Below are 17,735 nucleotides of genomic sequence, written 5' to 3'. Positions count from 1 at the left end.
GGGCGAATCACTTCATGGCAAATAGATGGGGAAACAGTGGAAACAGTGGTTGACACTATTTTTCTTGGCTCCAAAATCACTGCAGATGGTGATTGCAGCCATGAAATTAAAAGATGCTTACTCCTTGGAAGAAAAGTTATGACCAACCTAGACAGCATATTAAAAAGCAGAGACATTACTTTGCCAACAGAGGTCTGCCTAGTCAAGGGATAGTTTTTCCAGTGGTCATGTATGGATGTGAGAGTTGGACTATAAAGAAAGCTGAGCACTGAAGAATTGATGCTTTTGAACTGTGGTGTTGGAGCAGACTCTTGAGAGTCCCTTGGACAGCAAGGAGATCCGACCAGTCCATCCTAAAGGAGATCAGTCCTGGGTGTTCATTGGAAGGACTGATGCTGAAGCTGAAACTCCAATACTTTGGCCACCTGTTGCGAAGAGCTGACTCATTGGAAAAGACCCTGATGCTGGGAAAGACTGAAGGCAGGAGGAGAAGGGACGACAAAGGATGAGATGGTTGGATGACATCACAGACTCAATGGACATGTGTTTGGGTGGACTCTGGGAGTTTGGTAATGGATAGCAAGCCCTGGTGTGGTGCAGTTCATGGGATATCAAAGTGTCAGACATGACTGAGCAACTGGACTGAAGCACTTCTAGGGTGCCATCTCACTTCTTCCTCACTAGGCCCCTTGAAGAAAACCCTGTCACCCCTGTGTGTCCTTCAGTCAAGCTCTTTCTCTCACAGACCCTCTCCCTTTCCCCCTAGCCCTGAGGGACGTGCCCTGGACTCCTGGTCTGGGTCTGGATTTTCTCTGGATCCTGGAGAGATTTTCAGTTTGGCTCTTTCAGGGACTTTATGACAGATCCCTGTGTGTGGGCAGGAAAGAGGTGTCCTGCAGAATGTAGGGAGTAGGCAGGGTCCTGAGGGGATCCTCTGAGGCAGCACCGGTCCTGGGTGAGGCCACAAAAGGGCTGAGGGTGTAAATGAGGCCTGGGAGTAGGGCTGGGGGAAGGGCTAAAGAGGCCCCTGGGTGGGAGGGGAGGCCTGGTGGAAGATGAGGGGAGAGGTGGGGATTTGGGGAGAGAGAGGACTTGTGGCAGCTGTTATCAGGAGAGGGCCTTTGGAAAACGACAGATGATTAGAGGGATGTAAGGGAGTTGTCATAGCCACAGTGAGGGGAAGACTTCTCCTAGCTCCAGAATTCAGGATCCCACAGTGGATGCTGAGAGATGACAGAGAGGACAAGGTCCTCAGGGCTTGTTCTGTGGATCTGGTATTCACTCTAAACCTCCCATTGGGCAGGGTACAAAGTCACCACGACAAGAGGTTACTAGAGTGTGTTAGGTCCATTCTCAGGACCCAGACATGGGAAATCAATTTCAGAACCCCTCAGCTCTAAGGCAATCCCCACCCCTGGAATGAACTTGCATTCCTCAGGATGACATGCCGGTGAATGCAGATTGCAGGGACTTCAAGAGGGGACGCCTCACTCTCTTGGGGTTGACTGAACAGAAACCCACTGCCACTGCCCACACAGAAGCCCAGCGGCGAAGATTTGGGGCTCTGTGTCCCAGGGTGCAGCCTGTGGATGGTGGGGGAGAAGTGTGAAGCCTCAGAGCTAATGGGGTGCTGTTAGCTAGAGTAATGTCCACTTAAAGAAAAGCATACAACAGAAGAGTTGTGAGTTTGAGTTGAATTCAGGGTCTTCTGGGGACTATAGCCTGGGACAAAATTACTCTGTTAGCTCTGAGGAAACTGCTCTGAGGAGGTAGCAGAGAAGTCGATATGATTTTTGGCTATGAAATACATGCAGTCAAGCATGGATATTGGTAAAAAATTACTATGAAACACAGAGATCGGATATCACACGTAAATCATTTTCATGCTTTTCTGTGTGTGGGAAGATGCAAGAATCTGGGGTCACTGAACCTTTTCCTGAGGTAGGCGTGTAACTAAATAAAGGCCAGCTTGTCCAAAGCACAGAGTGCCTCATCCTGTTTTTCGTCCTGAATCCCTCAGGATGCACTGTCATTCAGCAACCACAGAGCTTACAATTTAACCCTGTAGAACTGGCTGTGAGCAACGCTGTTTGTCTTAGGGATCCTAATTTTTCTGAGTCTACAGTTGGAATTTCTGAGCTGGCTGGGTTCTGTGTCCTCAGGTGTGATCTATTAAAGCTGTTTTGAGTGGGAGTCTAGGATGAGCAGTCTCTGAAGTGATTCCAGATATCTGTCCCAGGGCATGAAGTCTCTGAACTATTTAGGGGGTCTTTGTCAAGAGGGTTGGGCCTCTGAGCTGTTCATGCATCTGCATATGACAATGGTCTTAAGATCCTCTTAAAACTTAAGGCTGGATGGACCCCACTGTCACGGGTCTTAGAAGTAGACCTGTGATTTCACATTTGCTATGATTTCTACCATGCCTCCCTACAGAGATAAAAGCTTGGGGTGCCATCCTCAGAAAGGGTAAGTCATGTGCAGTTCACAGGAGCCCATGGTAATAATCCTGTTAAGAACAATACCTGCTGACATAAGTACCACCCATGATAGGGGTCCTGTGACAAAAACTGTGTACACACACCCACTCAGTGAATCTGCCCAACTCACAACAAGGAGGGCAGCATTTGCAGAAGGGAGCTCAAGGCCTGGTGCAGATGGAAGGTCTCAGTTCATGATGATGGGAGGAACCAGATGTAAGCTTGGGCTCCTTGGCAGAGCCAGGGAAGACTCAGCATGACCCTGGCCACGTAGAGGGTAGGGGGGCATTTGCACAGGGCCATAAGGACCCTGTGACTGACTCACTGTCAGGATATGTCTCTGTGTCTCCCCATCACATACACACAACTTCTTACCTGGTGTATGGAATGCAATCTTAATATTCCCCGGAGAGGTGGTGCTAAAAGTCACAGAGGTGAGCCTCCAAGTAGCTGGGGAGAAACCTCACATTCGCCAGTTTGCACAAGGCTTCCACCACAAATGCAGAGATCCCTGCCTCTCTTCCCCCATCAAAGCAGTAATTGGCACTGAGGTCAGCAGGAGGGAAGGCTGGGCTGGACAAACTGTGAGGGACCCTATATACAGATGAGCCTCGCTATGACTGGTACATGTCCTTATCATGATAGGCAGAGGCCCCGGATGTGTGTTAAGGGAGCATGATTAAAGCCCAGGCCATGGGCAACTGAGTCATTCCCTAGAGACAGTCCCTGGGGAGGGGCTTTTATTCTCCTATAGAGAAAATGTACTGTACATCATCCAGTAGCAGGGCTGGGGGCCTGTAGGTGGGTGCTAACTAAGTGGGGACAGGTTGCTGCCAGAAGTAGACTCTTCATCCCTGTCTAATGCTCTATATTTGTCTTTTTCTCTGCCATCTCTGTGCTTGTTATATCATCCCTCTTTGCCTTTGCAAGACTCAGTGTGACCTCCCTCACACCAAGAGGTTCCTTGGCTTTGTCTCTCCTGAGGGTATCTTCAATTGACACGGATGTTCACTGGGAGCAGTAGGGGGGATTCTCCTTGAGTGTAGGGGATTCCAGGAAAGGCGTGTTCAATTGCAGATGGCCTGTGGCTTTTCTGGGGTAAATCAAGAGCTCCTCAAAAATCATTGTGTGATATGGGTCTCTGAGAGAAGCCTAGGGGTTCCTCTGGTAAGAAACCTCCTGTGGCTCAAGTCAAAGTCCTCCCTATGGCCAGAAAGCCCTATGGGACCTGACCTTCATTACCCCTCTTATCAGATCTCCTGGCTCTCCCTCCATTATGCTGTGACAGTCACATAGGCCTCCTCACTCGTTTCATACACACTACACTGAGTTCCTGGAGAAGGAAATGGCAACCCACTCCGGTATTCTTGCCTAGAGAATCCCGTGGACAGAGGAGTCTGCTGGGCTGCTGTCCATGGGGTCGCACAGAGTCAGACATGACTAAAGTGACTTAGCATGCATGCATGCATCGGAGAAGGAAATGGCAACCCACTCCAGTATTCTTGCCTGGAGAATCCCAGGGACAGAGGAGCCTGGTAGGCTGCCATCTATGGGGTCACACAGAGTCAGACACGATTAAAGCGATTTTGCAGCAGCAGCAGCAGCACACTGAGTTCCACGCCCCACTTTCTCAACTGGCCTTATCTCTGTCTGGGATACTTTTCTCCCAGATAGGCATCTCCTCTAGGCTTTTACTCAAATGTCACAATCTTAGAAAGAACTTCCCTGACCACTCTTTCTAGGTATCATCCCCCCTATTTCACTATCCCGGTTTAATGTTAATCACAGCAGTTATGAACACCTGAAAATTACTTATCTTTTGGGGCTGTATGACCCCAACACAATATGTTTCATGAAGCCAAAGTTGATTTTCTCTTTCCTAACACACATAGTTGTGCTTGACACAAACTGTGGAGAGAATGAAAGAATGACGGAATGAATAAACAAATTTGAACTTGTTGAGAGAGGCATAGCTAGACAGGCTGAGGATTCTGCCAGGGAACATATTCAGGGATGACAAGATGGTGATAAAGCTGTGGTCTTTATTTTATCTGCACGGTATCCTTGTGTCCCCTTGGAGACGACCCCTTTCCTAACAGAATGGAATGTCCTGTTGTCTTTTTCAGTATTACTCGCAGTCAACGACAGAGGCCTTCCCCATGCCAGGCCTTCAGATCCCAGTCGGAAGCTTTCTCCGGACTGTGGCTGGCTTTCCCGATGAAACCGGTTCTGTACTAAACAGGAAAACACAAACAACCACAGAGAAAATGTTTTCAATGCTTCCTGTTACGATAGTGGCCCCTACAGAGAAGTAATCTTCAGTTTACGAAGACTTTTTTCTGGGTCCAAGATAGCAGCAATCGGTGGGGCTTTCATCCTAACTTTGCCTTTCCACCCTTGGAGGAGGATCGTCCTCTAATGGTCCACCGACATCTAGATCGGCTGTTCCTCAGTCTCACCACCAAGGGGCGCGCGAGATGAAACACTTTCGTCCTGGAATGTACCACTGAGGGGTAGCGGTAAGACCACCCACTCTGGAAGGTACCATCGGGAGAGGGCGTGTGACAGCGCAGAGAGCCCCTTTACACCGCGTCGGGGATCGGCCACACTTCCCAGCGGAGGCACTCGTGGCGCCATGGGTCCATACCCATTCGCTCCATTCCGTCTTCCCGTGGCATTCGAGTCTGAGTGGACACCGGTATTAAGCTGCAACTTTCTTCGTCTCTTTTCCATCTTCACCCCTTCGTTTCTACATGGTTACATCCAAGGGGGACGGCTGCGGAGCGAGATAGGCTGCCAGTTGGGTCTGTGGCGTCAGGAAGCGCTCTGGGCATTGATTGGTCACCGCGTGCTTGCCGGAATTAGCTCTTATGGGGCGCGAATAGGCGCCGGAAATCCCGCGACTCCCGCTTTCCTTGATCGGCCCTCTTCGATTTGGCTGGCTGGCTGGTACAGGCACTGGGATCGCAGAGCTGGAACTGAGGGCCACAGGCCTGTGTGTACGCGTGCGCCTGCGTTGCCGTGCGCGGCTTTTGAGAGCATACAATTTTTCTCTGAGTTTTATTGCTTTTCCCGAAGGGGTCGAATAGCTGCCCTGGTTAGTGGCGGGGTTTGGCGCTGTCGCTAGAGGAGCATGCTGACGGCGTTTCAGTCTTGTTTAGCTCTCGTTCAGTCTGTATCGTGTGGACACGCACGGCCATTTGCTCAAATGAATGCAATTCTTGTCCAGGGAGAGGTCTCTGAGTTTGGTGTCTCTCCCTGGAGAGTAAACTGTATCTGGCAGCTTGGGATTGTGTATTGCTACGTGTGACAACACAGGTGCTGTTTGGGTACATTTGATCTCCTTGACCCTTTGGGCGGGATTGTGAGTGATGGAATATTTGATCTGAGTGGATTTTGTGGGCCATAGTACAAAGCCTCTAGGATGTGTGTGCCTGTATTCCGGGGTGTGCATTTTTGGAGCTTTCTGGCATTTCAGTCCCTGGGTGTGAAATCTCTGTGTAGGCGTGTGCACCCCAGATTGTGAGATCTCTGAGTTTTTGATTCAGGGTCCCAAGTTGTGATGTCTCTGAGCTGCTTTAAGGATGGGTTTGTCTAAAGGTGTAAACTATGAGCTGCTTGGGGATCTGGGCACAGGGTGCAGGTTCTCCATCTGGGGACTTTATCTAAAGGTTATATGATATTCTTGAGATATTAAAAGTTCTGTCTTTCTGTTTAGGGTTTTTGTATTAGATTGCTAAGTGTCGAGTGGTTTGGGAGTCAGTCTCCATGATGTGAGGTATCTGTGCAGTTTTCATTTGTTTCCGTCTTGAAGACTTTGGTCTGTTTGGAGGGTCTTTGTCACAGTGTGTATGGTTATGGTCTCAGTTGTGTTTGAAGGTCTGAGACGAGTTATGTGCTCTCTGTGCAGAGATTCAGTGAGCTCTTTTTGGTGTCTCTGGGTATCTATCTGAGCTGCTTGGAGTCTTTGTGTCAGAAATAAAACTCTTATGTTCTTCGCTGTGAGGTCTCTATCCAGGAACTGAGGGTTTGGAAGCTGGTAGACAAGATTCCGAGGCCTTGAACCTCACATGGTGACTGTGTGTTGTTGAGCGTATCATTTGTCTCCTGGAATCTCAGTATGTATCATACTAATACAGTGCGGCCAGTGCACGTCTTGCAGGGTACCTGTGCATGTTCGCAGTGTGTGTTGCCTGGCTCCAGACTGTCCTTCCGCAAATGTTTCTGAGCACCTGCCATATACCTGAGCACTATTGGAGGAGTTTGTGACAGGACAGAACTGACCAAGTCTCTCCTTTCATAGACTTGGTGGTCAGTAAATAAATCAAGGGTCCAGGCGCTATGAAGAAAGATAATGCTAGATCAGGGGAAAGGGTATATGTAGGTATGATGTTGTTATTTTATTCAAGGTAATGAGGGAAAGTCTCCCTGAAAGATGGCAAGTAAGCAGAGATCTGGAGAAGTGAGCGAGCAGGCTGTGGGGTTATCTAAGGGAAGAGCATTCCAGGCAGAAGGGACAACAAATGCAACTGTCCTGGCATGGAAATCTACTTGGCGTGCTCCTGAATATCAAGGAGTCCTGTGATGCACGGGGTTTGGCATGTAGCACTCATTGAAAGGGGTCTGGTTGCTGCTGTCTCTGTTTCGCCCACAATTTGTGATCATCCGCATTTCACAGATGAAGGACTGAAGGCTCCAACATGTGGCCTGCACCGTCTCTCCTACCTATCCCTGAAATTAGGAGTGAAGCCTTCTGGTCCATCATGAGAGAGAGTTTGAGTGTCCCAGCTGAAGGGATGTCACGCTGAATGTCAGCCAAGCAGCAGAGATCAGTTATAATGTGGGAATCATGCCTCATAACATTGGTACTCTTGATGGGGGGCAGGACTTAAGAAGAAAAAGGAACTGGGGCAAAGGACAGAGGCAGGAAGGGAAGATGGAAGACAATGAGGGGAAAAAAAAAAAAACATTGCTGCCTTCATCACATTGCTTGGGTTTGGCCCAGTTCACGTTGATTGGCTGACTGTACTAGGACATATTCACCTTTTCCTGTCCCTACCCTTTCTTTCCCTTCCCTTTTTTGTGCCTGAGCAAGTCAGTCCTAAAGCCATGAGGTGTTGCCAGGCAAGGCATGTGTGTGTGTAAAGGGGCATCCCTGCCTGGAGAGTCAGAGCCCAAGGTGGAAAGAAGGATATCCCTGGGGGTTGGGTGGGAAGGAGGCTAACTGCTTCATGGATTCAAGCTTGAGTGAGGTGTGGAAGTCAAGGGCCAGGGATGGTTCTGCATAGATTGTGAGGAGGACCTTTTTGTGGAGGAAGGATCACTTACATGCACTGGCATTCATCAACTTGGCAAATACATAAGAATGCTGAGAGCCACGTCTGTCAATTTTGGAAAAGGGAATTTCCAATATGGAAAGGAAGTAAACTAGAACAAATTCTGAGGAATTCTACTGGAATTAAAGGTCTCCGTGCAAACTTCTTGTATTCGATAGGTGTGCATATGTGGCTAGACTGATCTATAACTATAGATGTGTGTCTACGTGTTGTGTGTGTGTGATTGTGTACACACATGTATTCCCAAGTTACTGGAAACAGCAACATTCCAATGGCACTAATTACACCAGTCCCCAGATCCTAGCTTCTGAACACCTTTCTCCACTAAATGATGGGTTCCCAGGCTGACGAAGGAAAGGATAAATGAGCCTGGTTCACCTTGTCATGTCAGTAATAAGGGAAAGTTCAAGAATGATGGGGAGATGTCAGAGGGACACAGAATATACCTTGAGGGCTCTCCCACCAGAAACACTCAGGACTCTTATTTTTTCCACCTTTTTTGAGATATTATTGACATATAACCTGTAAGTTTAAGATGCCAATGTGATGATTTGAAACACACATATTTGGCAAAACGATTACCATGGCAGGGTTGGCACTCTATCGCCTCACATAATCCTTTTTAAAAATTGTTGAGGAAATAACATCTCAGATCTACCCTCTTAGCTTTCACTGTATTACACAGTTTTGTTAATTATACTCACCATGCTATACATTGGATCCGCGAAACTTATTCATCTCATACCTGTAAGTTTGTACCCTGTATTCAACATTTTCTCCAGGCCCTTGAAACCTTAGAAATTTCTGTAAGTTTGACTTTTTTAGATTCTGCACATAAATGACAACATACAATATATATCTTTCTCTCTTTCACCTTTTTGACTTAGCATAAAGCCTTTGAAGTCCATTCATGTTGTTGCAAAAGGCATAATTTTCTTCTTTGTGACTGAATAATAAATATTCCATTGTATATATCGCCACATTTCCTCCTTTAAAATTAATTTATTTTAATTGGAGGGTAATTACTTTACAATATTGTGATGTTTTTGTCATACATCAACATGAATCGGCCATAGGGATTCGCGTGTCCCCCCATCCTGGACCCCCCTCCCATCTTCCTCCCTACCTTATCCCTCAGGGTTGTCCCAGAATACCGGCTTTGGGTGCCCTGTGTCATGCATGGAATTTAACACCAGTCATCTATTTTACATACGGTACTGTACATGTTTCAATGCTATTCTCTCAAATCATCCCACCCACTCCTCCCACTGAGTCCCAGAGTCTTTGCTTTATGTCTGTGTCTCCTTTGCTGCCCTGCGTGTAGGGTCATTGGTACCGTCTTTCTAAATTCCATATATATGCGTTAATATACAGTATTTCTCTTTTTCTGACTTACTTCACTCTGTATAACAGGCTCCAGGTTCATCCACCTCATTAGAACTGACTGAAGGGCGTTCCTTTTTATACTTGAGTAATATTCCATTGTATATGTACCACAACTTCCTTATCCGTTCGTCTGCCAATGGACATCCAGGTTGCTTCCATGTCCTAGCTATTGTAAACAGTGCTGCAGTGAACGTTGGGGTACATGTGTCTGTTTCACTTCTGGTTTCCTCGGGGTGTCTGCCCAGCAGTGGCATTGCTGGGTCACATGGCAGTTCTAGTCCCAGTTTTTAAAGGAATCCCACACTGTTCTCCGCAGTGGCTATAGCAGTTTGCATTCCCATCAACTGAGTGAGAGCGTTCCCCTTCCTCCACACCCTATCCAGCATTTGTTGTTTGTAGACTTTTTGATGGTGGCCGTTCTGACCGGTATCACCACGTTTTCTATATCCATTCATCCCTTCATAGACACCTAGTTGCTTACAACTTTTGGTTGAAGGTGCAAAGTAAATTTCAGGTTAGTGTTAATCCTCCAACATTGTTTTTCAGAATCATTTGGCTATTTTGTTCATTTGCCTTAGCACAGAAATTTTATCATCAGTTAGTCTATATGTACAAAAAAGTCCTGCTGGAATTTCTGACTGGAATTGTATGAAATTGATGGATCTGTATGCGGACTACTGACATCCTAATTATATTGAATTTCTCATCCCGTGAACACACCGTGTGCCCCCATTTTGTTAGGTCTTATTTAAGGAACCACGTTGCATTGCCTTTTCTGCCATTGTTTTATCAAGTCTAATTCTCATATATCGAAAGCTGAAGATCTGAATCTGATGAAGATATGAAAATATTAGGAGTCAGACTTTCATCAGTAATGCCTTATTTCTTGTGTAGTTTTAGCATTGCCCGTTTATTGTGTTTCTTATCTTTTCTGCTAATATTCATGATTGTTTAATCCAAGGGTGATGGTATGGGTATTTTCTGGGGTAAATCATGAGGAGATGTTCAGCTGTGTTTTGGGAGGGAGAGTCTGAGGACAGGGGCACAGGGGAGAGAGAGCAGAGTGGGGGTGGGGGAGGTGAAAGCGTGGGGGCAGGGACAGGGGGCTACTAGTACAAGCGGAAACAGAAGTGAAGAGACACAAGAAGAAGAGCTCCCCTCTGGACCGTGCTTAGCTCTCTGTACATATACACATAATGAAGTCTTTGAGTACTCATAGCAACACTGTGAGGTAAACATTTTTAATGCTATCCTCCCTTTCGGCAGCTGAGGAGCAGACACACAGAGACGTTAATGGGTGAATGAATCTGCACAAAGTCACCTAGCTGGTGACTAGATTGTGAGTCAGATTGGTGCCCAGGCCAGAGAGAAACAGCCAGGTGTGGTATCTCACCCCCAATCTGGAATACAGTGCAGTGTCTGGTGTACTCTGGATCAAAAGGCAGATCAACATGTTCATCCGCATGAAACATTACTATGGATCTGTGTATGGATTGAACACAATGTCTCCTAGGTGCGTGAAAGGCCATGGGGTGTCATGTCAACATGCACACATCACAGAGAACAGTTCCTGGTCCATACCGAGGTCTAAACAGTGTTTCCTCTGACCGACACTAGTGGAGCACTCTCATCATTATGGAAAGTAGCATAACTATAGTGATAAACAGATAGAACCACAGATACAATATGATGAAGACATTACCTCCCCCATCTCGTAATTTTCTTAAATGCAGAGAACAAAACCTGGAAGGCAATAGACCACATACTAACTTTTTTTCTCTTAAGGGTGACATTCTAGATAATTTCCAAGTAACATTTTATTAGTATTTTAATGTGTTGTATCTTCATTGTTACATAGGCAGTTTTTCTATTATAATTGAAAAATGGACTTTCTGAAGACTCGTTCTCCTCAGGTATCTTGAGGTTTCAGCATAAAAAAGTTGTGTTGGTATCCCTGCCAGGTGAAAACCCAATCGGCACACTGAAGTCAGAAGTAATATCTTTGGTGCAGTAGGTGGGGGGGCTGTGGGGAGTAGAGAGTTCCTGATGGAAGGCTGGCTAAGCCTGCAAGCATTGTGAAAAAGTCACTGACGCTATAGGCCCAAACCAAACAACAGCTCACAGGTCCCAGGGAAGACACTGGTGTTCTATGCACGGAAATGTCTGTGTTAGGACTTTCAGACCTTTGCTCTTTTGGCTCCCATGATGCAGTGGGGCAGCTTGTGGCGCTTATAATACAGTCCTGCTTTGACCCAGGCTGTGGATGAGAGTCACGGCCTCCCCTGCAGCACTGCCCCCTTTGTGGGCAATCTGGAGCCCTTTTTGTGATGTCTGGGAGTCAACAGATTCCGAAGAGAAAGGAGAAAGAAGATACATAGTGCAGGGGGTACATGCACCCACCCTGTGCATGTGGTGCTAGAGATGGGCTAGAGATGCAGGTGCAGCTTGTTACAGGAACCCGTTGGGGATGAGTGGAGCTGGATTCGGTGACTCAAGGAAGAAATGTGGAAGTGAATATAAAGGGAGAAAACACATTGAGGAGGGTAAACAGCTCCAACTCCCAATTCTGTGCCAGGGTAGGGTGCTCCATTACTGTTGTGAGAAGGCTCCCTGGTCTGAACTCTGGGAGGGAGTGATGAGCGTTCTAAGGACCCGCCATCAACCCTAAGTAGAGGCGCTGAGAGTGTGAAGACATTGAGTCTCAGCCTTTACCACTGACAGACACACAAAGCTTCTTAGTCCTGCTGAGAGTGGGGCTGTGGCACCTTAGGGAAGCTCAAAGGTAGGGTGGTGGTGGTGGTGGTTCAGTCACTCAGTCGTGTCCGACTATTAATGAGCCCATGGACTGCAACACGCCAGGTTCCTCTGTCTTACACTATCTCCCTGAGTTTGATCAAATTAATGTCCATTGTGTTGGTGATGCTATTTAACCATCTCACACTCTGTCTCCCCCTTCTCCTCCTGCCTTCAATCTTTTCCAGCATTAGGGTGTTTTCCAATGAGTCAGCTATTTGCATCAGGTGGCCAAAGTATTGCAGCTTCAGCATCAGTCCTTCCAGTCAGTATTCAGAGTATTCAGTATCCATTTCCTTTAGGATTGGCCGGGTTGTTCTCCTTAGTGTCCGAGGGATTCTAAAGGGTCATCTCTCTAGCACCACAATTCGAAAGCATCACTCAACCTTCTTAATGATCCAACTCACACATCTGTACACGACTACTGGAAAAACCATAGTTTTGACTCTGCAGACCTTTGTCAGCAAAGTGATGTCTCTGCTTTTTAATATGCTGTCTAGGTTCGTCATGGGTTTCCCGGGGGCTCAGCGGTAGATAATCTGTCTGCAATTCAGGGGAATTAGGACACCTGGGTCCAATCCCTGGGTCGGGAAGGTTCCCTGGAGGAGGGCATGGCAGCCCACTCCAGTGTTCTCGCCTGGAGAATCCCCTGGACAGAGGAGCTTTGGTCCATGGGGTCGTAAAGAGTACACTGAGAGATGTCACCTCCCAAACAGAATCTCTGGCCAATGTGCTGTCCCTCTAGCTTTACTCATCTCAAGTAAAATCTGTTCCCTGGCCGCAGAAGCCATGTGAGATAACGAAGGAAACTTGAGGCGGTGGTGCTTTAAGCACTGATTTGGTGTGAGATCGTTATTTGTTTGGGCCAAGTGACTGCAGGGAATGAAATGGGGTAGGGTGATGAAGGAAATGAGATGATGAATTTATTGCCCCGGCCACCTCCCTGCCCTCAGGTAGCCGACTTCAGTAGGGCTGGCTGGTGTCAATGCCTTGTGTGTAGGCTCACTTGTAACAACATCCTGTGTGTGGTATGAGCAACTTGGTGGGCAAATCAGACAGCATGGCCAAATATTCATTTCTCAGAGTGGATGGAGGGAGAAGAGAGAAAAGAGTGATGAACCATGGGCTAGTTGGGAGTCACTTTCTAAAATCTCAGTATTTCTTCACAAGGTGTGTGTGTGAATTCTTTTCTTTATCTGAGAATTGGCTTTCGAGTTGAGGAAATATCATCGTGAGAGACTCCTTGTGACATGTGAAAAGAGGTTGGGAGTGAATTGGATTAAGGTCATTTTCCAAGTGTTTCACACCAAGTGTTTGTTAAGGGGACAGCAGTGGCCTAAAGGAACTGAACTGAGTGGCTGAAATACAGGTTTCAGTTACTGAAATGTGAAGAGACTCTTTCTGGGATGTGTGGTCATCCTAGCCTGTGGTCACAGGCAACTCATAAACTCATAGGATTTGAACCGTGTCTTCCTAATGTCTTTTGCTTTCTGTCCTGGAATGTGGTGGAGGCCTCAGTTCCGGTGACTAAAGTTCCTAGGTAACAGTTCTCTGAGAAAAGTAGCTCTCTAGAAAAGAGCAGTGTCTGGGAAGCTGATCTAAAATTTTAATAAAGGCTGTGATGTAATTTTTGTTAGCTTCAGCCAAGATATGATTGTTCAAAGGATATAGAGAGATGCACCTACTTCGGTATCTACCATTGGATTTTTCAAAGAAACATACAGTAAGATTGGCCTGGTTTTCTTTCTTCTTATTTATTTATTCATTGTTGGCTGCACTGCGTCTTTGTTGCTGCACGAGGGCTTTCTCTAGTTGTGGAGGAGGAGCACTACTCTCTAGTGGCGGTGCATGCGCTTCTCATCTCAGAGACTTCTCTTGTTGCGGAGCATGGCCTCTAGGCTCAGGGGCTTCCGTAGTCGGAGCAGGTGGGTTCAGTGGTTGTGACACACAGTCTTAGTTGCCCTGCGGCACGTGGAGTCTTCCTGGACTAGGGACCGAACGCCTGCCCCGTTGCATTGGCAGGGGGCTTCTGTTTTACTTTTTTAATCATCAATTCATTTCAATTGGAGAATAATTACTATACGATATTGTGATGGGTTTTGCCATATATCAACACGAATCGGCCACAAGTATACATGTGTCCTCCCCTCTTGAACCCCCATGCCACCTCCCTCCCCACCCTATCCCTCTGGGTTATCCCGGAGCACCGGCTTTGGGTGCCCTGCTTCATTCATTGAACTTGCACTGGTCATCTATTTTATATATGGTAATGTATGTGTTTCACTGCTATTCTCTCAAATCATCCCACCCTGGCCTTCTTTTGCCGAGTTGAAAAGTGTGTTCTGTACGTCTCTGTCTCCTTTGCGTCGTTGCATGTAGAATTGTTGCTACCATCTTTCTAAATTCCATATAAAGGCATTAATATAAGTATTTGTCTTTCTCTTTCTGACTTCTGTCTGTATAACAGGCTCCAGCTTCATCCACCTCATTAGCACTGATTCAAATGCATTCCTTTTTATAGCTGAGTAATGTCCCATTGTGTATATGTACCACAACTTCCTTATCCATTCATCTGCTGATAGACATCTAGGTTCCTTCCCTGTCCTAGCTATTGTAAATAGTGCTGCTGTGAACATTGGGGGGTACATGTGTCTGTTTCGCTTCTGGTTTCCTCGAGGTGTATGCCCAGCAGTGGGATTGCTGGGTCTTGTGGCAGTTCTATTCCCAGTTTTTTAAGGAATCTCTACTCTCTTCTCCATAGTGGCTGTACCAGTTTGCATTCCCACCAACGGTGGAAGAAGGTTCCCTTTTCTCCACACCATCTCCAGCATTTATTGTTTGTAGACTTTTTGATGATGCCTGTTCTGACCTGTGTGAGATGATAACTCATTGTGGTTTTGATTTGCAGTTTTGTAATAATGAGTGATGTTGAACATCACTTCATGTGTTTGGTAGCCATCTGTATGTCTTTGGAGAAATGTCTGTTCAGGTCTCTTGTCCACTTTTTATGGGGTTGTTCGTTTTTCTGGTATTGAGCCGCATGAGCTGCTTGTATATTTTGGAGATTCATTCTTTGACAGTTGTTTCATTTGCTATTATTTCCTCCCGTTCTGAGGGCTGTCTTTTCACCTTGCTTATAGTTTCCTTCATTGTGCAATAGCATTTAAGTTAAATTTGGTCCCTTTTATTTATTTGTGTTTTTATTTCCATTACTCTGGGAGATGGGTCATAGAGGATCTTGCTGTGATTTATGTCAGAGAGTGTTCTGCCAACGGTTTTCTCTTAAGAGTTTTATAGATTTTGGTCTTACATTTAGGTCTTTAATCCATTTTGAGTTTATTTTTGTGTATGGTGTTAGAAAGTCTTCCAGTTTCTTTCTTTTACCCATAGTTGAGCATTTTCCCCAGCATCACGTGTTGAAGAGACTTTGTTTATGCCGTTGTGTATTTGTGCCTCCTTTGTCAAAGATAACGTGTGCATAGGTGTGTGGATTTACCTCTGGGTTCTCTATTTTCTTCCATTGATCTATACTTCTGGCTTTGTGCCACTACCATACTGTCTTGATGACTGTAGCTTTGTAGTATAGTCTGAAGTCAGGAAGGTTGATTCCTTCAGTTCCATTCTTCTTTCTCAAGATTGCTTTGGGTATTCAGAGTCTTTAGTGTTTCCATACAAACTGTGAAATTATTTGTTCTAGTTCTGTAAAAAATACCTTTGGTAGTTTGATCGGGATTGTGATAAATCTACAGATTGCTTTGGGTAGTAGAGTCATTTTCACTATACTGATTTTTCCAATCCAAGAACGTGGTACATTTCTCCATCCATTTGTGTCATTGTTGATTTCTTTCGTCAGGTTTTTTTTTTTTTTTTTTAGCTTTCTGTATACAGGTCTTTTGTTTCTTTATGTAAATTTATTCTTAAGTATTTTATTCTTTTCATTGCAGTGGTGTATGTGATTGTTTCCTTAATTACTCTTTCTGATTTTTCCTTATTAGTATATAGGAATGCAAGGGATTTCTGTGTATTAATTTTATATGGCAGGCATATTCTGAAGCACTGGACCAGCAGGGAACTCCTGGCCTGCTTGTCCTTGGGTGTGCAGCTCTCTGAGCTCTGACACACGGAGAGATTCCTGTGATCACCACCACGACCAGGACACAGGCCACATCCATCACCCTAAAAACGCCCAGGTGCTGCCCGTTTCTAGTTTCCCCTCCCACACCCCAATCCCTGGCACAAGAATCTGTTCTCTTTCGCTACATTTTGTCCTTTGCAATTTTAAAATTCCTTATGTATTCTGAATAGAAGACCTTTCTCAGATCTGTGCTTCACAAACATCTTTCCCCTAATAACAACTAGCTTCCCTTTTCATTACAGGAGACATGAGTGATGAAATGTACTTTTCCTCCCCACACTCAGAGCCCAGTGTTGTTTAGCCAGCAAGTGCCTGTGAGATTCTTCAGAAGTGAAAATGAATTCTGCTGTGTGTCAGTCTGTGCTCTCAGCTAGTCCCCAGAGCTGTATTTCTGCAGAAATCCATGAGTCTTCTGCAGAAAGGGGTGCTTGAGAACAGGTATATTTACTGGAGTATGAACTTGTGATCTCATCAGAGAGCTTCAGAGCTCAGCCCATCTTGCAGGACTTGTCTCCCAAGGGAGCTTTTCTTCTTGAAACTCAGAGGCATGAATTTAGTCCGTGTGAGCACGTTTAGCAGGGCTAACATGGCATTTCAAGGTTGTTCATCCTTTACCAGGTATCAGACCACATTCAATATATTTCTTTCTGTCACTTTAGTTACTCCTCCTTCAAAGACCCATCATTTTGGAAGATTTCAATCCTAATTGATGAGGTGAGAAACCAGAGGACAGAGAAGTTAGGGGGATTGCTCAGAGTCACATAGGCCGCCAGAGGAAAAGTGACCCACAAACTTCAGCATCCTCCATTCAGAGCCCCCAGTCTTTATTTCTTCAGTAAAGTTGCCATGCGTGCATGCATGCTAAGTCACATCAGTCATGTCCAACTCTTTTCGACCACATGATGGTAGCCCACCAGGGTCCTCTGTCCATGGGATTCTCCAGGCAAGAGTACTGGAGTGGGTTGCCATGCCTTCCTCCAGGTCATCTTCCCGACCCAGGAGTCCAGCCCACGCCTCCTGCAGCTCCAGCATTGCAGGAGGATGCTTTACCGCTGAGCCACTGCGGAGGCCCAAAGTTGATGTATGATATTATATTTCTTTCAAGTGCACAACAGAGTGATTCCATATTTTTAAACATTATGAAATGAATTGCTAGGATAAGTTTGGTTACTATGTGTCACCACAGAGATTTCTTACAAGATTATTGACTATATTTCCTGTATGTACATTCCATTCCCATGACTTATTTTATAACTGGAAGTTTGTATCTCCTAATGCCTTCCCTGTTTTACACATCTCCCTACTCCCTCCTCCTCTGGTAACCATGTTTGTTCTCTATGTCTCTGAATCTATTTCTGTCTTGTTTCCCGTGTTCTCTTATTTTATTTCTGAGGTTACACACGTAAATAAAACTGTGTGTTATTTGTCTTTCTCTGTGTGCCTAGTTTTACTTGGCATAACACCCTCTAGGTCCATCCACGTTGTCGACAATGACAAGATTTCATTGTTTTTTTTTTATTGCTGAGTAATATTCCACTGTGTGTGTGTGTGTGTGTGTGTGTGTGTGTGTGTGTGTACCATTTCTTCCTTTTTGACTCATCTATTGAT

The 17,735-nt window shown here is 45.8% G+C and overlaps 1 long non-coding RNA gene across 1 annotated transcript; it reads right to left on the bottom strand.

Moving 5' to 3' along the window:
• Positions 1–4,499: 4,499 nt before the first annotated feature.
• On the bottom strand, positions 4,500–5,898 carry LOC113887547. The gene is made up of 2 exons (XR_003509754.1): positions 5,125–5,898; positions 4,500–4,711 (listed from the first exon to the last, which is right to left on the bottom strand). It is a non-coding gene; the product is annotated as an uncharacterized LOC113887547 (long non-coding RNA).
• Between the last annotated feature and the right edge of the window lie 11,837 nt (positions 5,899–17,735).

This window comes from Bos indicus x Bos taurus, chromosome X (assembly GCF_003369695.1).
Source record: "Bos indicus x Bos taurus breed Angus x Brahman F1 hybrid chromosome X, Bos_hybrid_MaternalHap_v2.0, whole genome shotgun sequence".
Classification (NCBI taxonomy): domain Eukaryota; kingdom Metazoa; phylum Chordata; class Mammalia; order Artiodactyla; family Bovidae; genus Bos; species Bos indicus x Bos taurus.
The sequence above is the reverse complement of the archived record's forward strand: the minus strand, read 5'-3'. Positions and strand labels throughout refer to the sequence as shown.